Genomic DNA, 7,400 nt, shown 5'->3' on the forward strand with positions numbered 1-7,400 from the left:
CTCCCTTACTTCAGACAAGACGAACATGCATAGCAACTCACATGATATTCAACAAAGAATAGTTGATGGCGTCCCCAGAAACATGGTTATCGCACAACAAGCAACTTAATAAGAGATAAAGTGCATAAGTACATATTCAATACCACAATAGTTTTTAAGCTATTTGTCCCATGAGCTATATATTGCAAAGGTGAATGATGGAATTTTAAAGGTAGCACTCAAGCAATTTACTTTGGAATGGCGGAGAAATACCATGTAGTAGGTAGGTATGGTGGACACAAATGGCATAGTGGTTGGCTCAAGGATTTTGGATGCATGAGAAGTATTCCCTCTCGATACAAGGTTTAGGCTAGCAAGGTTATTTGAAACAAACACAGGGATGAACGGTGCAGCAAAACTCACATAAAAGACATATTGTAAACATTATAAGAATCTACACCGTCTTCCTTGTTGTTCAAAACTCAATACTAGATATTATCTAGACTTTAGAGAGACCAAATATGCAAACCAAATTAGCAAGCTCTAGGTGTTTCTTCATTAATGGGTGCAAAGTATATGATGCAAGAGCTTAAACATGAGCACAACAATTGCCAATTATCAAATTATCCAAGACATTTTAGCAATTACTACATGTATCATTTTCCAATTCCAACCATATAACAATTTAACGAAGAAGATTCAACCTTTGGCATGAATACTATGAGTAAAGCCTAAGGACATATTTGTCCATATGCAACAGCGGAGCGTGTCTCTCTCCCACACAATGAATGCTAGGATCCATTTTATTCAAACAAAAACAAAAACGAAAACAAAAAGACGCTCCAAGCAAAGTACATAAGATGTGACGGAATAAAAATATAGTTTCAGGGGAGGAACCTGATAATGTTGTCGATGAAGAAGGGGATGCCTTGGGCATCCCCAAGCTTAGACGCTTGAGTATTCTTAGAATATGCAGGGGTGAACCACCGGGGCATCCCCAAGCTTAGAGCTTTCACTCTCCTTGATCATATTGCATCATATCCCTCTCTTGATCCTTGAAAACTTCCTCCACACCAAACTCGAAACAACTCATAAGAGGGTTAGTGCACAATAAAAATTAACATGTTCAGAGGTGACACAATCATTCTTAACACTTCTGGACATTGCATAAAGCTACTGGACATTAATGGATCAAAGAAATTCATCCAACATAGCAAAAGAGGCAATGCGAAATAAAAGGCAGAATCTGTCAAAACAGAATAGTTCGTAAAGACGAATTTTAAAATGGCACCAGACTTGCTCAAATGAAAATGCCCAAATTGAATGAAAGTTGCGTACATATTTGAGGATCACGCACATAAATTGGCTTAATTTTCTGAGCTACCTACAGGGAGGAAGGTCGAAATTCGTGACAGCAAAGAAATCTGAAACTGCGCAGTAATCCAAATCTAGTATGAACTTTACTATCAAAGACTTTACTTGGCACAAAAAAACACAAAACTAAGATAAGGAGAGGTTGCTACAGTAGTAAACAACTTCCAAGATACAAAATAAAAACAAAAATACTGTAGTAAAAACATGGGTTGTCTCCCATAAGCGCTTTTCTTTAACGCCTTTCAGCTAGGCGCAGAAAGTGTGTATCAAGTATTATCGAGAGACGAAGCATCAACATCATTTTCATAATTTATCCCATTGGGTACCTTAGATGCTCCCTTATCTATAGTGGTTTTAAGAGTTTTATCGACTTTGGGCCTATAATAGCTTTTTGGTTTAGCCCCTTTAGAGATATACATGAACCTTTGCTCCTTTCCCACATAAGCTTTCTCTCTAAACTTTATAGATGAAAAGGTTGAACCCAATGTTCCCATAGCCTCTTCTAGTTCACTAATCCTTTGGGTTTGATTATCATGAATAGCACAAGATTCTAAGATGGCAATTCTCTCATTAATTCCACCTAGAGATTTATCAAGTTTATCAGTGCTATCAAGTAACGCTTTCAAAGTAGTATCAATAATTGGAAGGTTTTGCTCTATGGTTTCCAATTTTTTCATAACATCCTCAAGAGAGGTTTCAATTTTAGTTTCATTAACAGGTGGTGTTCCAAATAAACTCTCAATAATGCAACTAGCTTCTAAAGCGGGGGCGCCTAGGAAGTTACCTCCCGCGAGACAATCAAGAACATATCTATTCCAACTAGAGATACCAACATAAAAATTCCTGAGCAGGATAGTGGTGGAGTGTTTCTTAGTGCACCTACTATGAGCATCACTAATTCTATACCAAGCATCTTTTAAACATTCTCCCCCTTGTTGCTTAAACGAACGAACTTTAACTTCAGGATTACTCATTTCAGCAGTAGTAAATAAAACAAACTAGATAAAGTAAATGCAAGTAACTAATTTTTTTGTGTTTTTGATATAGCAAACAAGATAGCAAGTAAAGTAAAACTAGCAACTAATTTTTTTGTATTTTGATTTAGTGCAGCAAACAAAGTAGAAAATAAAACTAAGCAAGACAAAAACAAAGTAAAGAGATTTGGAAGTGGAGACTCCCCTTGCAGCGTGTCTTGATCTCCCCGGCAACGGCGCCAGAAAAAGAGCTTGATGGCGTGTAACTCACACGTTCGTTGGGAACCCCAAGAGGAAGGTATGATGCGCACAGCAGCAAGTTTTCCCTCAGAAAGAAACCAAGGTTTATCGAACCAGGAGGAGCCAAGAAGCACGTTGAAGGTTGATGGCGGCGGGATGTAGTGCGGTGCAACACCAGGGATTCCGGCGCCAACGTGGAACCTGGACAACACAACCAAAGTACTTTGCCCCAACGAAACAGTGAGGTTGTTAATCTCACCGGCTTGCTGTAACAAAGGATTAACCGTATTTTGTGGAAGATGATTGTTTGCAGAAAACAGTAAAACAAGTATTGCAGTAGATTGTATGCGATGTAAAGAATAGGACCGGGGTCCACAGTTCACTAGAGGTGTCTCTCCCATAAGATAAAAGCATGTTGGGTGAACAAATTACAGTCAGGCAATTGACAAATAGAGAGAGCATAACAATGCATATACATGTCATGATAAATATAGTGAGATTTAATTGGGCATTACGACAAAGTACATAGACCGCTATCCAGCATGCATCTATGCCTAAAAAGTCCACCTTCAGGTTATCATCCGAACCCCCTCCAGTATTAAGTTGCTAACAACAGACAATTGCATTAAGTATTGCGCGTAATGTAATCAGTGACTACATCCTCGAACATAGCACCAATGTTTTATCCCTAGTGGCAATAGCACATCCATAACCTTAGAGGTTCTTGTCACCCCTCCAGATTCACGGAGACATGAACCCACTATCGAGCATAAATACTCCCTCTTGGAGTTACTAGCATCAACTTGGCCAGAGCATCTACTAATAACGGAGAGCATGCAAGATCATAAACAACACATAGGTAATAACTTGATAATTAACATAACATAGTATTCTCTATCCATCGGATCCCGACAAACACAACATATAGTATTACAGATAGATGATCTTGATCATGTTAGGCAGCTCACAAGATCCGACAATGAAGCACAATGAGGAGAAGACAACCATCTAGCTACTGCTATGGACCCATAGTCCAGGGGTGAACTACTCACTCATCACTCCGGAGGCGACCATGGCGGTGAAGAGTCCTTCGGGAGATGAATCCCCTCTCCGGCAGGGTGCCGGAGGAGATCTCCAGAATCCCCCGAGATGGGATTGGCGGCGGCGGCGTCTCAGTAAGGTTTTCCGTATCGTGGCTCTCCGTACTGGGGGTTTCGCGACGGAGGCTTTAAGTAGGCGGAAGGGCAGGTCAGGGGGCCACACGAGGGCCCCACACCACAGGTCGGCGCGGCCAAGGGCCAGGCCACGCCGCCCTAGGGTTTGGCCGCCTCGTGGCCCCACTTCGTCTCCTCTTCGGTCTTCTGGAAGCTTCGTGGCAAAATAGGACCTTGGGCGTTGATTTCGTCCAATTCCGAGAATAATTCGTTACTAGGATTTCTGAAACCAAAAACAGCAGAAAACAGCAACTGGCTCTTCGGCATCTTGTTAATAGGTTAGTTCCAGAAAATGCACGAATATGACATAAAGTGTGCATAAAACATGTAGATATCATCAATAATGTGGCATGGAACACAAGAAATTATCGATACGTTGGAGACGTATCAAGGGCTAACCGTCCTAAGTGGCAGGCAGCTGAGGCGGAACTGACCAGTAAAGGGATCAGATTAGGGACACATGGTTGGATCGAACGGTGCAAGGAGTGGTTCTACGGGATTGGGGGAACGTTGGATCCAGAAACAGGGAAGTGCATCTATAAGAAAGCTCATCTGAAGGTTCCCATTGATGCCCTGGAAAGAGCACATAGGGACGTGGAGGCGGGGTTGTTCCAGCCCGAAAGAGAGAACGATGAGCTGACACGCGCCCTTGGGAACAAAGAACACGGCGGACAAACACGAGGCACAGAAGGCTCCGTTCCGTGGAAGTATGGCTTTCCTGCGGAAAGGAAGAGATTTCCTGATAAAAGCCATGAGAGGAGGAAGGCAAGGGAAACAGACCGCCTGGCTAACTTAGAGGAGGGTATGAGCACCATGAAAGCCCAATTAACCATGGTAACCCAAGTACTTACATCTCAGATGGCTCAGGGGCAGGCTGTAGATCCTGCATTGCTCAATGCCCTCGCCCCGCTGCAATCTCAACCACACCGGAAAAGCAGCGTGGCTTCCTCTCAGCAGGTGGATAATGATGATGATGATGACCAGGTGGTCGAGCCTCCTCGCTACCCCCCCGTGGATGATCTCACTGAGAGCCGTCCTTGTGAGCTGCATGTTAAAGTTTTCAACCTATCCTTCAAGGCGGCGGTCGGCATCCTCTTACCTACAAGGTCTTACCATTGCCGTCTGGTCTAAGACGACTTTGTTGTTGTGATGGTGGATGAAGTGTTGAGAGATTATGAGGGGTTGGTGCTTGAGCACCCTGCAGGTGAAGATGGGGAAATCAAAGAACTGGGAGAAGCCCGTAGAACCACCGTGCAATGGCGGAAGGAGAACATTGTGTTTCCAGGTGAGAAGCCAACAAGCAGGCCACCTCCGCCTCCTCCGCCACCTGTGCAGCCTCCTCCGCGTGATGATTCTCCTCTGCGCGATGATGATTCCCCTATCCATGACCAGTCTCCTCCGCGTGAAAATACTCCGCCGCCTCCTCCTCCTCGTCAGGAGACTCCGCCGCCTCCACCTAAGCAAAAGAGGAAGCGGTCCGCGGCACCTCCTACAGCTCCGAAGAGATCATCAACTCCAATGAGGGCACAGACTCCAGAGTTGTTACCACATGAGCAGACTGAAGAGCAAAAGGCGTTTCTTGCGCCGAAGAAGATGTTTATTCCACCGCAGACAGTGAAGCACTTTGCCGAGACGAGAATGAAGAGACCTGAGCTGAGAGCTGATTATGACCGCTCTCTTAGACAGTCCTCTAGAGCGAGCAAAGAAGCAAAAAAAGTCTCCCAGCTTGGACAGCAGGACATTCAGGCCGTACCCCACTTCATCGTGGAGCCCTATCATGAGCCAGAGACGGCATCGATGATCGAACGGGCGGCTAGAGCTCAGGGAGCATCAGTTGAGTACGAAGATTACTATCCAACGGCTCAAGTGGTAAACAAGTATAGATACGGATCTGATCTCGTCAAACCTGGCGAGCTCGCGCGTCTAGGGACTCAGATGCGAAGGTTGCATGAATGGTACCCGAAAGCTTGTCGAAGAGGTGATGCCTACCTCACGGTGTATCTTAGAGATGAGCATTACTTCCGGGGAAAGACGAGATAAACCTTGAGTTAGAAGAACTGTTTCAGTTATTCAATCAAGACGCCCTCGACAAAGCTGTCATCGCTGCTACTCGCTCGTAAGTGATTTATTTGTGTAATTAAGTTTGTAGCTCATTCATTTGCACTAACAATTATCCTCATTATATTCTTTGTGTACGCTATACATTTAATTATGCAGAATGAAGAAGCTGGAATACAAAAGAGGCAAGCTCCTACCGCTGGGGTTCATAGACCCAAACACAGTTCATGAAGTTACGGTTCGAGACTTCGCCAAGGACACAGAGGACAACATCGTAATGTTTTTAGAGAAGCAAGTAGACAAAGAGGATATATTCTTTCTCTACAACTTCAAGTGAGTGTTATATATAACATACATTATGCTTGTGCACCTTCCACTTTATTCTCGTAATCATTGAGCTATGCTTGTGCAGTTTCCACTTTATTCTCCTAATCATTGATCTTCACCTTGGAGTCGTAAAAGTCATGGACTCGAAACGTAAAGAATATGCGGAATGGGCGGACATGGCTGCCATCCTCCAGAGGTAGTTTGAATCAATTTCGTATTGGCATCTTCATCTGCTCTAATTCGAAGATATCATCAACTAATCAATTACTCATTTACTCATTATTTTTTGCCGGGCAGGGCTTGGAAACGGTTCATCAATACTGTTCCGGGTAAATGGAAACCGGAGCTTACATTTGAAGATTACCCTGTAAGTAGTACTATATATATAGCTATGTCCGTGAAACTTTATATATGATATTTACTTTCAATACGATGCTTGATTATTAGTTTGACCGAACTATTTTTTCGTAAAGTGTATGAGGCAGGAACAAGGGAATAACTTATGTGGATACTACGTCTGCACCTTCATGCGTGACATGGCCTGTCCCAAGGGTGGGGATGCCCGTATACACCACACTCGTGTACGATAACAAAATTTCACAATTAATCTTAATTAGTACCATCTATTGTATTGAGTTCCATTCATATATTGATCTCCTTTTTTAAATATAGATGACATGCCTGCGGAACACTCTCATAACAGCGGATCAAATAAAAGCAATTCAAGAGGAAATCGCGGGATTCTTTATTACCGAGGCCCTTACCCCAGGTGGAGAGCACTATCGGCAGATCGTGACGCCGGAGGATATTCGTCGAGGAGATGTTGTATTGTAAATATGTATGCATTACGTGTAGTGTGTTGACTATGTCGTGTACTGTTGACGATGTCTATATATATTCATGACGATTTTTTGTGGTTTCTTGAATGATATATATGCATTGCTGAAACTCTGCCGCGGCAGAGAAACGCCCTGTTTCTCTGCCGTGGCACAGAAACGCTGGTACAGCCTAAATCTGTGCCGCGGCAGAGAAATAGCAATTCTCTGCAGCGGCAGAGAAACCTAGACCCGGTTTGTACCACGAACCGGGACCAAAGGCCTTCCACCGCGAGCTCCCTGGCCGCACCACGTGTCGAGGCCTTTAGGCCCGGTTAATCTTTGAACCGGGACTAAAGGGTACCCCCTTTAGTCCCGCCTAATTGGTCCCGGTTCGGGAACCGGGTCTGAAGGCCCAA

At 43.9% G+C, this 7,400-nt stretch overlaps 1 long non-coding RNA gene across 1 annotated transcript; it reads left to right on the top strand.

Moving 5' to 3' along the window:
* Positions 1–6,206: 6,206 nt before the first annotated feature.
* LOC139833041 (uncharacterized) lies at positions 6,207–6,747 on the top strand. The gene is made up of 3 exons (XR_011748076.1): positions 6,207–6,362; positions 6,464–6,533; positions 6,640–6,747. It is a non-coding gene; the product is annotated as an uncharacterized lncRNA (long non-coding RNA).
* The last annotated feature ends 653 nt before the right edge of the window (positions 6,748–7,400 follow it).

The sequence above is a fragment of the Lolium perenne genome, chromosome 7 (genome assembly GCF_019359855.2).
Source record: "Lolium perenne isolate Kyuss_39 chromosome 7, Kyuss_2.0, whole genome shotgun sequence".
Taxonomy (NCBI): domain Eukaryota; kingdom Viridiplantae; phylum Streptophyta; class Magnoliopsida; order Poales; family Poaceae; genus Lolium; species Lolium perenne.